Genomic DNA, 20,514 nt, shown 5'->3' on the forward strand with positions numbered 1-20,514 from the left:
CTGCATATGCACTGCAAAGCAAGCAGAACTCCCTGTATCTCACAGAATCATAGAATATCCCAAGAGAAGCATAAGGATCATCAAGTCCAACCCCAGACCCTACAGAGGACCACCCAAAAATAAATCACACCATATGTCTGAGAGCATTGTCAAACTGCTCTTCTCTGCACTGCTGCCTCATGCCTGTGTCACATTCCATTATGGCCCCAGCACACTCCTCCAGCAGTGCTCTCGGGGCTCCTTTGTCCCTCTGACTTTTTTTCCTAGGGTTCGTGGGCCTATAATTCCACACAGGGTAAATAGCAGCATCAGGATTGAGGTGGTGCTCCAGCCAAAATAGGTTTGGTTTTTTGTTTATTTTTTTCTGATAAGAGGAGGAATTATAGTTAGGGCCCAGGCATCACATATACAAAAGACATTAGAAAGGTAGGAAGATGGTCACTAAAGAACAGGCATAATCACTTCTGTGGATTACTGAAGGTGAATTTCCTGGACTTTTGGTTTCGCAGTATCAATAACAGAGTCAGTAATAGATTCTGTATGATGCTTTTTAATCATTTTATTTATCATCACTCCTAGGTATTGTTGCAATTCCAATTTCATGCCATACTCACTATTCCCTTATTGAAATACATTAAGACAGGACAAGAGAAAACAGCCTCTCACTAACCTTTTATTAGTGGAAGGTTCAAGGCAATTCTCTAAACAATGCCATACTTTCCTTTCCTGTAAGTATTTCTTGAAGCAGGGCCTAATTGCTGTTTGTTCAGCTCTTCCTTCTACAAGCAAATGTTGACTCTGCTCATCAAAAAGGGACCTAATGGATCCCTGCTTTGTATACTCCATCAAACTGCCTATCCGTGACACATTAATTGCTAGAGAAGCTGAGCACAGCAGAAATGATGGTATCTTCCTCCCAGTGTGATCAGTGAGAAGTTCCTCTCCCCAAGTTCACTTCAAATATTTACTTACAGTATCCTGACCAACAGCTTAAATTACTAGTTCTGTTGTTAATACAGCTACCAAATACCTATAGAAAATAACCCTACGCTGTCCCTACAGCAGCAGTGAATCTGGGTATGGGATTTTTTTTCAGACACATCTCTTAAAAGAGAAAGGTATTAGTGGAGACAGCAAACGAGGGAGCTGCCAGCAGGAAAAGATAGTCCAGATACAAAGAGCCACTGTATTCACCCCTCTACTGACAAAGTATTCCAATGGGAAAATCAGGTTTCAGTCTCTGTAACACTAACAATCAAACTTATCTAAAGAGCAATCAAAGCAAGGTCAAGGTCCTTCGTCAGCTGCAATCATGTCTTGTTTTAAACTGCAGTTTCTAGGGCTGCCTGTTTGGAAACAATATATTTCAAAAACATTTTTCTTTCATTTGTTAAACAAGAAAGCAGTTTTCTTTCTCAAATGTCTCACAGCCATTTTGTCTATTTGTTTTTGGTTCACTCTCAGTTTGTCTATTCAGATTTACAATCAAATCTTTCAGTGAGAAACTCTTCTTGAGAAACATCAGGAAGAAACAGGGGAATGAGATCAAATCAGACTGTTGTTTTGTAGGACGTTTCATGGTCTGACAAGGGAGAATGTCTTTAAAATAAAAGAGGAGAGATTTAGGTCAGATGTTAGGAAGAATTTTATTACTCAGTGGGTGAAGAGGCACTGGAAGAGGCTGCCCTGATTAGTTGTGGATGCCCCATCCCTGGAGGTGTTCAAGGCCAGGTTGGATGGGGTCCTGGGCAGCCTCATCCGGTAGGGGCAGCCCTGCCCACAGCATGGGGGTTGGAACTATCTGGTCTTTAATGTCCTGTCCAACCTAAGCCATTCTGTGATCCTCTGATTCTATGGTCAGCTTTGTTTCAAAAACAGTTGCATTACTGTAAACTTTTAGTCTAAAATGGCAGGTTAAATTGATGAGCTTTGCATAAGATTTCAGCTTGTCAACAGGACTTGCAGCATATAGCAGTACTGCTCAACAGTAATTGAACACAAACAACATACTTTGCGGTGTACTGTTGTACTGTGCCAGTTCCTTCAGCTGCCAGATGATGTGAAAATAAAATGGAGGATAGAAGAGAGAAAACAGGATTCAAACTCTTGGATTTATATTTTCTTCCCAATGTGTTAAGACAGCACTAACAGGTGTGAATTTAATGAAAACTACAGCAGCTTTTAAATTTATTTTAATCTTTATGATGGATGAGGAAAAATCATGGTGCCAAATATACTTAGTTCTTAAACACTGATTTACTTTTTGTGAGTTCTCAGTATAGATACAACTTGTGCCTATGAACCTGAACCAAAAGTATGCATGCTCTTCTTGGGCATGAAATATATTTGAGGATATTTAACATCTAGACTTACTCAGATTGGTCTGTATGTTATCCCATGACACCTTTGTGTAATTTTGCCTCTGAAATTTATCATACATTCCTATTTCCTTGAAAAGTTTTGTTAATAAGATACGACAGTCTTCATAACAGATAACCGGTTTCGCTAAAGAGCATTACTGATTTGCTGTAGAAACAGATAGCAGTAATCAAATGTAATTTAAAAAATTGAATGAAATCATTATGAGTTAGTTTAAGCCATCCAGAATTTTGATGTAAGAACTCTATTAGGGAAGTGCATTGATTTAATTGCACTTTTTGTACTTCCAGTCAAAATGTTGAAGGTATGCTCTGAATTTTATATTATCAAGGGCTTGATTACTTGCTTGTTAATAATTGCATCACTCATCTGGAAATAAACTCTTCTGACATTTAGCTTCACTCTATTTGCTTTTAAAACTGAGACATGATTTAGCAAAGGCAAAGAAAACAGTATGAAGAAGGAAGCATATGGAATTAATTATTTACTGCATAAAAATACATTAAAGTGTCTCAGACCAGATCAGCTGGGGTTTCTACATGCTTCCTGGCTGTGGCTATGGGGGCTGTCCTTTTCTGATCCACCTGCTCTGCTGCATTTAGTTGCTGTTCTCTGCCCTCTGTTCTTCACAGCCTTTGTGCATGCTCCCACCCTTCTGGTCTGCCTCAAGATCTCCTCACATTTGACTTAGAAGCTCCAGTTTAGAAATGACGTTGAATAGTTCAAGCTAACATTTTAAGGCATTACTTTGTTTGATCTAATATAAAGATCCTTTGTTAGTGTTATTTAAGTTAATATATGCCACTGCAGTAAAATGGAGTGAGAAGTTCTCATATGAGATATTGCTGCTGAGCACAGCAGCTTCTTACATAGAGATTTTGGAAAGGATACAGATCCACAGCATAGCCTCTATGCAGACTCCAGCATGGATAGGTCATACTCTGGTTAGATCACTTCTTTCAGTAATGATGTTCCCATCTAGACATAAAATGCTTTGATCATACAAACCCCGACAACATTGTGCAAGGATGAAGTCTGAGCCGGTTCTCAACATGAAGAACAGGACGCAAATCCTAACATGCTTTGGGTTCCTGTGTACTGGATGCCTAACCATGCTAAACCCAAGCTAGTTTCTGCTGCTTTGATCTGTCTAGGCTTGTTCAGCAGCAGGAGACTGAATGCAGGAGCAAATGGGGCTGTTGACAGCACAGATAAAATTTCATCATTGGATTTGGTTGCAGCATAATTTGTTTGAGGAAATATCTCCATCACAATTATGCAATTCCATTTAGTACCACAGAGTAGACTAGCGGTAGTTATCACTGGGCCTGGAGAAACAATATATAAAATAATTGTGTATCAGGTTACAAACAGACTGCATTCCATTAATTTCACTAATAGTTAGTTAAATATTACCAAATTGTTTCTAATTCCTGGGCAGGCAAAAGAAAAGTGACTGCTACATATCATTTTTTGTGTTGTGTTAATTTAGAGAAGCCAAAAGATCCAGGATCGTTACAGAGGGCGCATCTCATACTTTCTGTCCTTAACAAAATTATTGCTAGCATTTGATGTAGATGATTATAAACACTAATAAATAGTCTCATATGAGTAAATTCAGTGCCTTCTGAACCTTTCGGTTGTGCTTTATTTCCCCAAAGAGCTCACTCGATTAAGGATCTTCAAGTTTCATCATAATGCGTGTCATCTGAGTCTGAGGCAGGAAATGCCTCATGCCTGATTAGCAGTGCTCCTCGCCAGGGCACGTTGCCTCTCGGCCTGCGAAATGCACAGCTAATTAGTTGTTTTCCAGTCATCTTTAGATATCTTGGAGCAAATTGTCCATATCTACTGTGTATTTCCTCTTGATACGCTGAATGCTATGGGCGTGCTGAGGGTTTAACAGATGATAAATGGCTGATTTTCCTTTTCCAAATTGCTGAGCTCACATCCATCCTTCTTGGTGAGAGGCTGGTGCTACCCCGCCACAGCCAATTTGGGCATCGTCATTAATTTAAAGGCAGATAGAGCCCAAAAAAGATAAGAAAGAGATAGAGTCCTGTTACCATTTGCTGCTTAATGAAATGCCATTGTTCAAAGGGCATAAATAAAGCTTCACCACCAACAGTAATTAAAACAAAAAAGACAAACTAGTGCAGGTATGGCCAAGTCCTGCAACTGTTGTGTTTAAGCTCAGGTGCCAAACTGTCGACATGGTCTCAGAAGCACTGTTCATCATCCTGCAATCTCCAGGCTGCCTCTTCCTGCCACCTTTCACCTTCTCTCATGTTGATGTGAAGTAGCAGTACACGCTATTGCATCAGCAAACAAAATGAGTCAGGACCTGTTTGCTGTTCTCAGGAGAAGGTGGCCCAGCACAGCTGGGTCAGAGGTATTGGTTCATGGTTTTACACAGAGTAATACAGAACTGTGCATAATAAAACAGGCAGTGTTACTTGTGGAATATGTTGCCGTCATTATTCACTTGCACAAATGCTTCAACACTGTTTTTAAAGAACTCGTGATACACTTATCCAGATTAGCAATATTACAGAGTGAATAAAATTTGTTCCTAATACTGTGAAGTCTGTGGATTTTAAAGTACATTCTGCTTACTGACAACCCATACACTTTACACACTCTAACTCTTTTCCTGTTAATGGAGACCAATCCCCATAGCAGCAGTCATTCAAAATACACTGATCGATATCCATAAGAAAACAAACACTTTAACTGAGGTAATTTATAAAAAGCAAAAAGTGTAGTGGATGGAGTGACTTTTTATATGTTTTATGCAACTATTAACATACCTTTCAGTAAGAGATAACAGAAAACATTTGCTGGAGCTTATCATATATTAAAAACAAACTATAAAGTTGGAGAATATCATCTGGTAAATCTTTGGCACAGTAAGAGAAATGTAGTTCATAAGGGAAAAGCTTATTGCTCTCCATAGTTTGGGTTTATTGCCAGGAGCTGCCCAAGCCAGCTGGGGCAAAAAGGCCACAGCCCAACACCCCAGCTCTGCCCTCCCTGCACGCTGGCTGCACACAGACAGACATACAAGAACTTCTCCCACTGCATTGTCTGGAGGGTGTCATACCCAGGCAAGGGACTGATGGTATATCTGGGACAACCCTTTGCAGGATCTCTATTTCCCCTATCAGAATATGGGGGCCCTCACCCACTGTTGTTCCTTTTTTCCTCCCTGTGTTTGGAAAGATGAACTTTTTGGCGCATAACCTTACTTTCACCGCAAACAAACTCAAAAAGCAACAGTGGTACTTGAGAACAGAAGTGAGATGTGACCTTCAGCAGACACTTCTCAGAGTCTCAATTATGCTAAGACAGTGCTGCAACCTCACAAGTGTAATGACAAAGCTATTTTGGCTTATAAAGTGTTCTGCAAGATCCAGTTAGTCACATGTCATTCTTGTTTTCACAGCAGTGTTTTCAAGAGCCGTTAGATGATGTAGATCTACCTTACAGACATCAGGTTGGACATTAGGAAAAACATATTCTCCCAAAGAGTGGCCAGGTGCTGGAATGGGCTGCCCAGGGAGGCGGTGGGTCACCAGCCCCAGATGTGTTCAAGAAACATTAAGATGTTGTATTGAGGGGCATGGTTTTGTGGGAAATATTGATGATATGTGGTTGAAGGGTTAAATGAAACTATTTCTGTCCTTAGGCTTAGGTACAGAGGTGCTGTAGCTGGCATTGCTGCTGCTGCTCACTCTCATGGGATCTTTGTGATACGCCTTCAGATCGGTTTTCAATCTGTCTTCCTTGGTGTTTTCCCCATGAAGTCATGACAGCCTCACCTCTCCCTTGCAAAGAGCATGTCTGTGGCTTTTGTGTTGCAGATGCAAGCTAGAAGCAATGTTTCATAAAGGGTGAAAACCTGGAGAGAGAAGTAATGCAACACATATTATTTTGCTAAACACTTAGTGTTCTTAAGAGCTAAGGACTGGTTATTTAAGGAAAACATATTTCAAGATGCAAAGAAAGTTGTTTTTTTTTTACTTACTTTTTATCCATATCCAGATATAACAGCCAGTAAACTGGTAGAGATGCAGCTCTTTCAAAGGCAAAGCATAGACTGCAGTACTTGGTCTGCCTATAAGCAGCAGATAACAAAAGATAAATTGAACAGGAGAAGGTGTAAAAGAAAGAAATCTCAGCTCCTTGCATAAGAAAGATTCATAGCCGTATGTATTTAGATCCATCATCCCTCTTCTTTTGCAACCCTTGTGCTCTTGACCACCTGATTCCACTACAAAGAGGAACTTAACACAGCAGGAATAAAGGGAGCACTGGCCTTGAAAAGAAATCCACTGCTGTCCTTTTCCTTCCTCTCTGAGAAGACATCCTTGTGCCATGTTGTAGTGAGTTCTGACAACTTGCCTTCCCTCGGAGTTGAACTGAAAACACATCCTGAAAGTCATTTGATATGAATTGCAGATCATTTAAGGCATGGAGGACTGATCGTAAAGTTTGCATGATTAATGTAAGTGCAGCAATCAATATCAGCACTCCGTATCCACACTTGGCCAAAACGAGCAATCTGGCTGACAGACCGTGTGTTCTGTAATGCAAACTATCGTCATTCGTTGCCTTGCTTTGCTTAACATTTGCGGAGCGTTCTCAGACAACACATTGTGAACATTATGACATGAAATGGTCTACAACAGGGAAAAAAATCCTGGAAGTGCTTGTGTGTGTGATGTGATGTGGAGTTTAACACACGAAAGGAAGGTCTGTCTTTTTCCCCTCTTCACTCCCCTCTACTGGAAATATCATAGTGGAAATGAAATATGCGTAGCAATGGGATCCTCAAATTTCTGCATTCCTAAAACACTGGAGGACCTGCTTTGACAGTTGTGTCAACCACTGCTCAGAAATGTCTTGCTTTCCCTCTTTTAAGCTTGGCAGAAAAGGAAGAAATGAACTGGCCATTAATTCAGTGTTGGCAATTCTATTGCTGGCCCAGCAGTCACAGATGTTTTCAAGGCAACTCGCGCTGCTCTGTCCACAAGCATAGTCAAAACCTGAAATATTCCCCAGTGTTTCCTTTAACTGGGTTTAAATGGATGGGTTTTAGACTGAATGCACATGTACCACCAGATATGAAACAGGAAAGCATACCGACAGAAAAAATAATGTTATTCACAAACTTGAGGAGAACTGCTCTGAGTGAATGGCTTAACAGGGTACAGGATGCCTTCATTATCCAGAAATTTGTTATTATGTCCGTGCCAACATGTTGTTCTCCCTTAGCAGCATCATAAATGATGTGTCCTTGCCAACTCTGGCTTTAGGCAACCCAAAGAACCATCTGCTGCCTTGATTGCAGACGGCTTGTCCTGACATGTGCCAGCAGGACAAGTGGCAGCATAATGGTGCGTGGCGGTGGTGGAGCGCAGCACCAGCCAAGGAACAACAAAAGGGGCTGTTTGCTCCCTATTTTGGGTGCTGGGTATGTTTTCATCTTCACTGTATCACTGAGAACAAAGGAACAGCTTTACAGCCACCAAGGAGTTAAGGCTGCCAAAGGTGCATTGTCTGTCACAGCAAAGATGATAAGAAATACCTGTAGATATTTAAAATACTAAGGCATATCAGTAATGCATTGAAACTTGGTTGATAACACTGCAGCTCACTTGGCTTGTGAGTGCACTTGGCTTGTATTTAAATCCAGCATTTTTGCAGGCATTCTATGTGAGTCTGACTGCAGTGAAAAATCAGGCAAACACTGCACATAGCTTTGTCACCGAGAGAAAAGAAAAGCAGAAATGTACCTGTTGTTCTGCCATTGGTGATGAGACACAGAGCAGTGAAAGCTGCCAATGGCACGAGGTCCTACAGCTCTGATGTGTAGCACTGTTTTCCACAAATAAAATGAAGCAGTAATATCAAAGCAAATCCATGAAGATTTTAAAGCTTGTTTATCATGGATTCACTTCTCTGTATCCCTGCAGCACTCCACTTTTTGTGATTATTGTACACGTACTTTCCTGTGACACTCCCATGTGCTTTCCTTGCTTGCTCTCCAAACACGCATACAATGTGCTCCCTCCTGTCCTTATGCAGCCTGGCAGTCACTTTGCCTGGTCATCCATTATTTTGATCTAATTCTTTGGAGGCTGTCACTCCCGTGAAAGAACTGATCCTGTTGCATGTGAATATGATAGAGGAAAATACAGTTTAGAAAGATATAATGTAATTCCCTACCCCCCCAGCTGCAAAGTAATGACTTTTATCTCAAGGATCCATCGTGCAGCTGAATCTCCGAGACAGCAGATTTCTGCACATTGTGAAACTTTATAAAATAACTGTTTCCCCCAGGAAAGCAAGTTGGCAGTTAATTATTAACTAGCTGTAAACTCTCTATCCAAAATAGAGTGTAAGGGTAGAGCCCAGAACTCAGCAGGTAGAGAAGAAATTAACTGCTATAAATCCTTTTCAGTGCGCTGTGACTTCATGAATACCATGCAGTTCAGCTACCAGCATGGAGGAAAGGTCTTACTTCAGAAAGGAAGATATCCTTGTGCATAAGCAAACCCTTCTTGTGTCTTGTCATAAATGAAGTTGCCAGATAGCTTTCAAGTTGCAGCGATAGCGAGATGCTTTCTGTACCACAGGAACTCAGAAATGCACTGGAATTTTTAGCGATTCAAGAGCTATATTTTATTAATCTCCACGAACAGGATGACTAAGAGCAGCATATTATGTCTTAATAACTAAAATACAGAAATGGAAATGGCTCTAATGACCGTTACAGTAAGTCACGCTTTACTGGGGTATGCTCCATGAAGCTTTTTATTTCCTTATTACTGCTTTCCATTAAAGATCACTGCTGCATTCAACCACAGCTGCCAGTTTGCAGGAAGGTTTTTTTCCATCACCACTGTGAGTAGAATAATAGAGTGAGCCAGGAAAAAAGGCAGCGTGGAGCTGGCCGGTAGAGTGGGGAAACATCCTCCAGCTGCTGCAGAAGCAGCAGCAATGGACTGCAGGATAAAACCTATGCAACGTTTCATACAATTCATAGAAAACAAGGATAGGTGATATGCTGTGGTCATGTTGATTTTCCCCTTCTCTCTCAAGGTCACTTAGGTCCTTGTGCAAATTACAGAAGAGATAATTTAACTGATAGCAGTGTGATCAGCCTTTAGGTTGGGGCTGCATGGAAGGACTGCTTGGGACATATCTTTGCAGAGATACCTTTCCAGTTTTGAATGTACACCATGTGTTAAACAAGGCTCATAGTGCACAGCACTGAAGGGGCTGTGGCTTGGTTCACATTGCTGAGAATGTGCTGGATTTCTGAAGAAATATTCACCAGCAGCAGTCCTGAGAGACACATTAATTCAGTGAACACCCCAGCAAGTTATTCCCATCAATGTTAGCTCACTGATCTCCACACCATACATCAATAGATAGTACAGATGCATCTGTTTATTATCAATCTTCTAAAACTTCACGACCTCTTTACCCAATTCTTCCACTCATACCCAGTTGCCTTGATACCACTATAAGCCCCCAGGTGTGTGGAGCTGACACTGGACAGTTCAGTGTTGTACTTGGTTGAATGAAAGCCATGGTTTTGTTCTTGCTTGGGTATCTTCAGATCACCTTCCAGCTAAGCAGCTGCATGACTTTATTCATGGGTCTCTGTACCAGTGCATAGGATGGATGGACATCAGCTTGTAAATGAGCGTCATTTTGATCTGATTTTAGCAACAGTTAGTTTTAATTATCAAGGGCAGAATATGTTTTTTTTTTAGGTGTCTGGCTAGTGTATAGTCAGGTAGTTTTGCAAGCATTCAGAAAGAGATCTGTTAATGCAAACCACACTATACAGAAGACAAACTGTGTACAGTCCACAAAGAAATAAGCACACCTAGAAACACCTCAAACAAACACATGTAGAAACACCAGAATGTGACAGGCTGTGTATGTAAATTGCGTCAACAGGTACTGTAATTTGCAGAACCCCTCCTGCAGAATTTCTGAGAGGTTAATGACAGCTTTAGGTCTGTAGCAGCAGTGAAGAAAGGCACCTGCTACTGGTTCTGTTGCTCTGATTAACAGCCACGGTGGGAAGAGTCAAGGTATAGCCCATTTCAGGTCCATCTGCTTAGACTGAAATATAAAGAAAAGCTTAAAGCCAACGTCTGGGCAACCACAAAGGGGCATAAAAAGAATTACTGTCTTATTTAGGCAGTAGTAAAAGCTGTCATCTTCCCTGGATCCCTTAGTTTACTAAGATCTGGCACCACCTAAGACTGTGTGCTTATACTCATTTTTTACTAGGAGATGTGGTATTTAAAATCCCAGACTGTGTGAGACTTATAATGAAGTCATGAAAAACAATACTTTGTAGCAGACATGGCAAAGGACAAGGACATTTCCTCCACTGTATTCATTAGTTACAAAATTAATCTTGCATTAAATATACCTGAAGCAAAACTTTGAAGAACAATCCATGGCAGACTTTTGCATATATACATGTATGTAAATACATGTATGTATATATATATACACATATATATATTGCAAATAACTACAATCAGCTTTTAAAACATCTACACTAACAGAACTGGACACATTAATTACCTGAGGCCTACACTTTCCCTCAGTACTTTTGTTTTTTGCAATAACAGCAGTGGTGATCTCTTCCACCAGTTCCGTAACACACAAGCACAGGACTGAAATTCTTTAAGCTCTGGCCTCAGGGCCTACATTACCTACATTACAAAGCAAAGGACTGAGCAGAACATGGTTAAGCCCTGAAAACTTTGTTTCCTCTCTTTTCTTATCATACCATACCTCTCTCATCTTTCCAAGCTTATTAGGAATGGAGAGCTCATTTCAACCATCAATCACATCCTGCAGAAGAGTCAATTTGGATTTATTCTATTGCTGGACTCCCTAGCTCTCAGAACTATATAGGATTATTAAAAACAAACAAACAAACAAAAAACTCATAAAATATGATCAAATCTCATATTAGATATTCAGATAGAAATCTGGGAAAGATACTGTGTAGGCAAAAACTGATAAACAGCAACACAGTATCATAGAATGGCTTAGATTGGAGGGGACTGAATATCATTTAGTTCCAATGCCTGCTGTCAGCAGGGCTGCCCCCACCAGCTCAGCTGCCCAGGGACCCATCCAACCTGCCCTTGAGTACCTCCAGGGATGGGGCATCCACAGCTCTCTGGGCATTATGTAGAACTGGAAAAAGCACAGTTGGTGAAAAGCATCTAGCTGAATATTTTAACTGCTGTTTTTATGTTTGGTCTGAATTTTCAGCTGTATTTCAGAAGCAAAACCAAGCAATCCATTAATTAAACTTGGTAATGATAGCTAAATTAAGAAAAGCAATTGGCACTGGGAAAGCACGGAAATTATCCAGATAAATTAGGTATATGGCTGACAAAAATAAACTAACACTGAGCTCAGGAAAAAAAAAAAAAGCAAGAAAATACAGCAAGAGAGAAAATACTGCAAGATTCTTGGAGGTGGTAATGGATGGACAATGGTTCATGAAGCACTCATCTGATACTGAGGAAGAGCAAATCAAAAGCTGGGGAGCATGTGATCTGTAAGCACAGATTGACCCATCAGTACATACAGTGGTCCCTCTCCATCTGGAACCAGTGGGGTTATACCTCAAATGTGACATTTTGTCCCATATCAATAATACAGAAAAATTACAAAGAACTTTAAAAAAATCAAGTTACCAAATGGGAAGAAATGGTAGTCCTCAACTTGTGCAGCTCAACATGATGATGAAAAGTGAAGTCCAGTGGGAACGTAAATACTCACCATATCCTAAAAAGGATAGTGGGACCATTGCCCACTTAGCTACTGCTAAGTGAAGCCCAGGAAAAAGCAAAACGTGGCTTAACACGATGAAATACTTCATGTTAAGGTGGAATCTGTTAGAATGTGAATCATCCTTCCAACAGCCAAGCCAGAAGGCTCCAGTGCAGAAGCAATTTAGCAGGTGACATGACCACAGGATTAGTGATGGTTGTTGCCAGCAGAATCTGGCCACAGGTGCCAATAACCCAATGAGGACATTTCCCTGTGGGACCAGAGGCACAAGAACCAGGTCCTTCTGGTGACACGGTCAGAGAACAACCTGCAGATACCTGTTTTCAGAAGCTGAGGAAGAGACTAGCAATACCATGAAAATAGGGTACTTCTGGTCATATCACTGTTCGACTTGCTCTGAAAGCACTGTTGTTGCCATGGAACATGAATTCATTCCCATTTCGCTGCTCTATCGAAAGGACAAAAAAATGAAATTGTTAGATGAAAGTGTGGTTATTATCTATTACTTGAATTAGGTATTTAGGTCTGATACACCTTAATTTTCTGAATAGCAACGACAATGCAATTCTATTTCCTGTAGTCTCTCAGCACTAGACTTTTTGAAGCAAGTCTTACTCTCTCAGACTCTGGCTAAGAGACTCGCAATTTGTTGGGTTTTTTCTTTTTCTTTACATCTCCTTCCCTCATTGGTTTTCACTTGACGAACACTAATATAACACATATGGCTGTGCCTTACCAATGAATACTTGGGACTCCTGGAGTTCTTCCTTGAAGTATTACCTTTGTAAATAAAAGCAAAAAGAAATGCAGTTTTCTTTGTAGAATCTCTACCCAGAGATTTCTACCTGACTGCAGCTATTTCATTTCTATACCCCGTGGATTATATTTCTTCCTGTCTTTGTTTCTGAAGGATAATTAATGTTTTGTTATAAATCTTTAATAATGATAAGCCTCGCACTGCTGTCCTTCTTGTGGTTTCTCTCCTTCTGTTTTCCCTTCCAAATGTACTACCAACTTTGCCCTCTACACCTTCAGCTTTGTATTAATCAATCTCCATGAGTTAATTCTCCTCTGATCTTTACTTGCATATTTCCAACAACTAACTTGGGTTCACTCCATTAAACCTGTGCTGAGCACTTCCTGAAGGTCCCTTATTTTGGCTCAGTACATCTAAACTTGAATTATGGTTGCTCCCCCTGAAACCAATGGCAATAGCAGTGGTTTGAAGGGTTCCCTATATCACCGTTTGCACTCTGAACCAATAAAACAAGTTCCTTGTATTCCTTCAGCATGCAAGCAGAACATAACTACAGCACTGAGCTCCCTGTTTTGAGCAGCATTTTGAGAGCCTCTGCTGAGTGGAGGCGGATCCTTTAAATTCTGTAGCCGTATTTTTACATCACTACTTTCTATATATGATTCTTCAGCCAAATTGACAAAAAAAAATCTCATTACTTGTCATATGAGGAAACAACAACTGTTAAAAAGTAGTTTGTGACCAATCTTCTCTGAATCCTATATATATATTGTAAATATTTATTATGTAATAAAGCTTAAAAGCTAATTTTAGACTGTACGTATCAAATTCTTAGAAGTAAAATAATGACATCTCAACTGTAACGCTTCCTATTTTAGCAGCATACTAGCTTAATTATGATTTTGCAATTCTGTGTTCCAGTAAGAGCTCTGAAATCCTTTGCGGTACATAGAAGTATCTTCTCATTCACAATTTTCGACACAGAGTTATCAGAATGTTCTCAAGATGTAATTAGTTTCTATGTTTTCTTATGATTAAGGCCATTACAGAGGATGTTTCACACAGTTCTGTTATCCGAAAGTGAATATAGTTAGTGCTGTGCATCCTGTATCCGGGTTTGGGAAATACAGCCAAATCTGGCAGTTGTCTAGAAATTCATTTTCACTGAGCAGCTGAAAGCTCTTTCAGCAATTTTTCTGTATTTTGACAGCAAAGAAGTACAATCAACAGCTGCTTCTCTGACAGGAATCGTTTCCCCAGTCAGACTTACCCAGTTTTAAGTCCTAGACACAATAATACATGAACCAGCCATGCAATAAGAAGTCAGCTCAAAATCTGTCAATCTTTATCATCCCACTCTACGTTGAATTCTTAATTTTTTGTTTATTTTACTGAGATTCAACCTTTCTCTTTGTCCACTCATAGATTTCTGTCTGACTCTTTATCTCCAGCTTCTTGAATGGGCTCCTGATACACCCATCGCTTGAGCAGAACAGTGAAGCAGAAGGGCAAAAGCTCACTTGATCTTGATTTTCAGTACAAATTCAGACAGTGAAAGCATTGTTTTTCCTTCTCCAAACTTCACGCATTCTTCCAAGGCTTACACAGCTCCATTCTGCCTCACTTGCCTTTTACTGCGTCATTCTGTTCCCTCCACATGCTTGCTGTATGACACATCAGAGCACTGCAGAGAAATGCCCGAGTTCTTGCTGGTCAAACCAGCTCTGAAACTGGAAGCAGCACAGTTGCTTTTGTGTGGCGTTGCATCTTGGTTCAGTCCTGTTTCTCAGTTCAGCTGCTGCCATTACACAGCATTTCAGTTCCCAGTTTGGTCACGCACTGCCTGGGCTCGATGCTGGCTTGAGATACAGAGCAGTGTGAGTGCTGCACCAAGCCATACACTCATGCTCATAAATCAGGAACTCCTCTTTTAATGAGATTCTGGTTAAGTAAAAATGCTCAGAGATAAGTTTAGCATTTAGTTTAATTTCCCATGGAAAAAAACAGTGTCTACAAAATAAAATGCCCAGAGAAGCTGTGGATGTGCCATCCCTATACTCCCCATGGAGCTATTCGTGGCCAGGCTGGATGGGGCCCTGGGCAGTCTGATCTGATGTCTGATGTAGTGGTCAGCAACCAGCCCATGGCAAAGGGTTGGAACGTGGCGATCTTCAAGGTCACTTCCAACCCAAGCCACCCTATGATTCTGTGAAAATGGCAGGAGTCTCCTGCATTGTACCTAAGCAGTGGATTATTTCTAGACCTCTCTATTCTAGTCATTAATGAGGATAATCCATAACTTTCAGACACACGTCTCTGAACTGTAACGCTTAACAGCGTCACCAGTCTTGACTGGGGTATTCATTTTGTAGCACCTGTACTTTAAACATCTCCTGGAATACAGGCAGTTTTGTGTAGCAGTTTCAGAGAGCTGCTATTCCAGAAGGTTCTCTTAATTTGAAGAGCTGTCAGAGCACCTTTCTTTATGTGAGCAAGCAGGGAGACATTACAAAGCCATGCGGGAGGCCAGGAGACCCCATCCATAGGACAGTATTCAATGCCACATACAAAGCAAGGACGTGGTCAGCAATCAGGCTGATTTGTGACAGATCTTCACCAGTGGATTTTGGTGAGGGAGCAGCAGGACTTCACATTTCTCTAATGGGAGCTCTGCCATTTATGGGAACAAGCTGCCAGTTTTCTGCTTTTATCAGGGGAAAAGACAGTTGCCAAGAAATGTGTCCTGCACTTGATAGGAAAGAAGCCTGCTAGATACATTATCCTTATAGCTGAAGTTTCAAGAAAGATATACTAAAGAAAACAAAACCAAACCCAAACCAATAGTATTGAGCCAGATAAGTATGTACCTGTGAAAATACATAAAGCAAATCCAAACTCTCAGCCCAGAAACCAGAACACCTCCTACAGATTTTGGCTCGAGAGCCACAGACTCTACCTGGCATTGAACACCTTTTTGTATACATGCCATACTTATGAGTGAAATAAGTTAGTGCTGTGCCTCGGACTGGTGGCTCCTTTGGTCAGCCATGCACAGACAGGCTGAGTGCTGGGTTGGTACTTCAAGGCCAACTCTGCAAAACTGCAAAGCAGTTATTCGAGCCTATCCCAAAATAATCACTGGTTAATAAGCAAAATGGCACTTGTGTGTTTTCAAGTTGAAGGACCAGTACCAGCGCTTTAGAAACTGCCATTGTAAGAAGCATTGAGACATGCAGATGCCCTGATAAATCAGTCGCGATGTTTAGTTTAAATCACTTCCCTTCAGCTGAGATTTCTTTCATGAGGACTAAATTTCCAGACAGCCACGAGTTCAGCCTGCAGTGAGCAAGGTTCTGTGTGCAGTGATGAGAACAATCCCAGTCAGATCGCAAAGCAACAGCAGGTGCTGGGAACTCAGGAGGACTCCTTGCAAAGCCTCAGCACTGTGCTGCAATCACATCCTGTCCCTCTGTCTTTCTGTGCCCACCACCACCAGGCCGCCTGCTTTGCTATCTTCTGCTGGCATTTTTGGACGCTAAATTAATTGATAGAGGTATTAATGAAAGAATCATATGCAAAGATGAATAGGTTCCCCTGCCTGGCCGGAGGCTGCATGGCTAAAAGGCGCTCCACAATCAAAGGAATACCATAAGCAAACCGAATGGTGACAGCCTGCTTTGTCACTCTCCTAACAGACTTCTGCAAAACAGGTTCAGGTCTAACTTCCAGAGGGGAGGCCACCTTGGGTTCTTAAAAACTATCTTTAAGCTAAGATTAATCTTTTCTTCACATTCAAGTTGTTGGTGGCGTTTTGCTTTTTTCCTCTCCAGGGGAAGGCAAACAGAAGGCAAATAAGAAAATGAGTTTTCTTCTCAGACAGCCAATCGTTTCGGTTCGGAGAACTACGGAAAACAACTGATTCTCAGGCTGCACTTGTTAATGGGAGACTGAAGTATACGGGATCTCTCCCCCTCTGCATTAAGACAAGTAGCTTCATCACAGCCCATTTACTTGTATCCTGCTCTGATAAACCTCCAGAAGTCTTACAAGAAGGTTGCCCAAACAGGCTTCAAACAACCACCACCAGCTCGCAACTCAGCTGCCCCCCGCCCAACCCCACCCCGGGGATTCCGAGCCCCGGCAGAGGCGCCCATGGCAGGGAGCCCTCCCCGCCCCCCCGCCGCTCCGTGCTCGCGGTCCCGCAGAGGGGTCCCGGGGGAATCGGGCCCCGACGGCCGAGATCGGGCCCGCGGGAGGTCGAGGTCCCGCCCGCGTACCGCCGGCTGCCGGCCGGTCCCCTCCGCCCCGGCCCGGCCCCGCGGAGCCGCGGGAGGAGCCCGAGCCGCGGTCCGGCGGGGCGGCAGGGGGAGCAAGAGCCCGAGCCGGGCGCGGCGACGGGGCTCCGGCTGCCAGCAGCGCCGCGGGAGCGACTCCTTGGAGCCGGAGGCGGCGCGGAAAGCCCGGCGGGGAAGCTGGGGATGCGGCGGCCGAGGGCTCCGCCGCCGCCTGCTTCTGCCTCCGCCTAGCCGCGAGATCGCTGGTGCACAGGCGGCCGCGAGGCTGCCGCGCCGAGACCCTCCGGCACCCGCCGTCCCTCTGCGCCGGGCGGCAGGAAGCGGCGCGCGGCAGGCTCCCGGCGGCCCCCCCTTCCCCGCCCAGCGCCGGTGGCGCGGGCCGCTCCGGGAGCAGCGGGCGCTGGCGGCGGATGCCCGCGCTACGCCACCCCGCTGCTGCCGCGGCCTGGACTGCGCTGCGAGCGGGAAGCGCGGGCGAGGAGGCGACGGCTGAGCGGCGGACGGCGGCGGCCGCTCCTTTCTGTCCCAGGTCGGTGCGGGACGGCGGCGAAGGGGGAGGGGGGGGGGAGCGAGGCGGCGGGCCGGGGGGCGGCGGGAGCGCGGCGCGTCCCACCCGCTCCGCCTTCCGGCCCTTTCCGCCAGTCTGCGGCCGAACGGCGACCACCCGCCCGCCGAGGGCACGGCGGGGGGGGGGGGAGACTTGTTTGTGCGGGGACCCTCCCGGCCCCCGCGGTGCTGCTCCGGCCCGGCCCCCGCTGGCGCGGGTGTGGGGGCCGGTGGGCCCGCTTCGCCCCGCGGCCGGGAAGTTTCGGTGCCCGGGCAGCGCTCCGCCACCGATTGTTTATCGCTCCGAAAATAGGTCAGGAATAATTTCCACCTCGTTCCCTCAGTGAAGTGTCCGAGCGGCTGTCCCCCGGCCGGGCTCGCCGCGCCCGTGCTGGGAAACGCTGCTCTCTATCTGCCAGGAGCTGGAACGATAGGTTTTATTTTTTAATGTTTTCGTGTAGTGCGGAAAGTTGGCGGCCGAGCGCTGGGAACAGCTGCGGGTGTTTCCTGGTGCGGCCCCGTGAGTCCGGGCTGCTCAGCGGCCGTGGGAGCAGCCGGGCCGGGAGGGGGAATAACCACGCAAATGCCCGACCAGAACCCCACCGTAAGCACAGCACAGCGCTGGCGGCAGAACCTGCACGAGAAGCGGGTGCTCCAGTGCAGCTCCGCTCTATTCTGGGAGGTTTTTAATGTTTTTTGTAGAACTTGCGTGAACGCCTTATTGCATGCTTATAGGTTACGAGCGTGCCGCTTGGAAGTTGCATAACATAGCCGATTTGAAGATACAGTTTGTGGGATTTACGGTCACATGAATGCTGTGACTGCAGAGGTGTTCAGGGCCTTTGCTCCTTACGGCAGACTTTTCTGATTGAAAAGTAAGCAAACTTTCCGTTTTAAGCCTTAGCATTTGTACCAGAGCGCTGTGTGTAAGTGGCCTTTATGTTTTACCGGGGTTTGCTTTAAGAAGCGCAGCTGCCTTATTGCTGAGTTACGTGTGGGTAAGGCAGGCAGAAATTCACACACTGCTTTTTGTTTACTGGGCTGATCAGTAGGAAATGCTGCTGGTACGACCTGCACTGCTCTGTGCTGATCTGCATTACGTTTCAATCCCCTGAATGTCTCAGGGAGCATTTTGATTGTGGTGCTTGGCCCTTGTTAAAGGAAAAGTGGGCTCTGCTGGAACATTATGGCTTTATTGGGGTGAAAAAAATGTTGGTTTGTGGAAGAGCAAATGAAGTATTTCAGCGTAGTTTGTATTGCTCCATTCAGCTGACACTGAAAATGCTGTTTTGCAGGTAGTGAGCAATAAAACCAGGCTATAGTTGGGTTTCTAGATATACTCCAACGGAATGAAATAGAATCATCACCTTACCCTGTTTCTTTGACTGTGGCAGTCACAGTGTGAGTACCTGCATCTGACACATCAGGGATCTGCTGCAGCTCTGAGCCCTTGCTTTGGTGGCTGCCTCTCATTTTCCCCCCTCTAAGTAGCATGGGTCAATTCATCAGCTGTCCTTCGGTAATCAGTAAAGATTATATAAGATCTCGTTCTTTGGTACGGTTTAAAATTGCTTGATGTGACATACTGGTCATTCACAGCAATATGTGAAAATATTGTATTAGTAAAATTGATTTGTGAGCTTCACTTTAAGCTATGGTAAGTATGAGTGGCCTGGGTAAGGTCTGGTGTGTAATCAGTAGTAGTCAAGTGAGTGCAGCAACCAAAATCTCTGACCTGTGATTCTGAGGAACGTGCCAGACAACCTGGTACGTTTGGTGATTGAAACTCATTCTGCCGCTGTAGAATTTGCTGTAGCTCAGCAAAAGCCTGACAATAACATCTTGAATTCTGCTCAGGCTGCAGAAGAAATAAGCCCCAGTGTCTGTTCTGAACCCACCAAAGCACCCGTGCATATAAGTGCAGTAGTTTTGTTCCAGACCTTCTGTGTTGGTTACTGTCGTCCTTGCTAGTCCATCAAGGAACACTGAGCCCCTGCTGGATTTGATTGTTATGGTTTAAGATGTTGTTAATACACTGTAACAGGATGTTTCTGTATTTTGGTGCAGGCTTCTCTTTGACAGTGTTGGCTGTGCATGGAAACAACCAGGAAAGCAAATGCTGGCAGGGAGGTGAAGTGGATTGCTGTGAGTGGCAAGGTCTTGAACTGCTGTGGGTTGAGAGATGCGGGAGCCATGTCACAGCTCTGATTCTTGTAGTATCGTTTCATGTTCTTGAAGAGAAGCTGAATGTCTGTGCCAGGCTGGGTGACAGGCACATGAATGTTCATAGATGTAATGCTGAGTGTTGGTGCCTTTGTGTATGGGTGCTTTCCTGAGCAAATGTGAAAGTTAAGCTGTTAACAAGGGTGGATCTTACTGTGAGAATTATAATAAATTGCTGGGGATTCTTACTCTGACTCTGTTTCAATATTTGAAGTTGTCATTGATAGAAGCTGGTGCTTCTCGTTGCTGCTTGTGAAATGATTCATCCTCTCATTTGATTCTGTCCTGAAACCTTTTTGTTCTTTTGCAGCCGCTGGTCCGCGGGTGAAGGGTAGCCTTCAGTGGGATACACTCTCTAGTTAACCAGGGTTGAAGTGTTGCGTTTGCATTGTGTGGGATTTCCTCCCTCCCACTTTCCTCCTGATGGAAAAATACAGTCTCACTACTGCTTTCTATTGCTTTCAT

At 43.7% G+C, this 20,514-nt stretch overlaps 1 protein-coding gene across 3 annotated transcripts in view; it reads left to right on the plus strand.

The window, feature by feature from the left end:
* The first annotated feature begins 17,517 nt into the window (after window positions 1-17,517).
* Window positions 17,518-20,514, plus strand: part of FAM135A (family with sequence similarity 135 member A) — a 76,624-nt gene continuing 73,627 nt past the window's right edge. For 2 of the 3 annotated variants that reach the window (XM_072332182.1, XM_072332183.1), the window contains exon 1: window positions 17,686-17,809. The gene's annotated coding sequence lies outside the window, so the exon portion shown is untranslated. Of the gene's footprint in view, window positions 17,810-20,514 lie in introns of all 3 variants that reach the window. The other variant, XM_072332186.1, reaches the window with a different exon arrangement.

Source organism: Excalfactoria chinensis, chromosome 3, assembly GCF_039878825.1.
Source record: "Excalfactoria chinensis isolate bCotChi1 chromosome 3, bCotChi1.hap2, whole genome shotgun sequence".
NCBI classification, from domain to species: Eukaryota; Metazoa; Chordata; class Aves; order Galliformes; family Phasianidae; genus Excalfactoria; species Excalfactoria chinensis.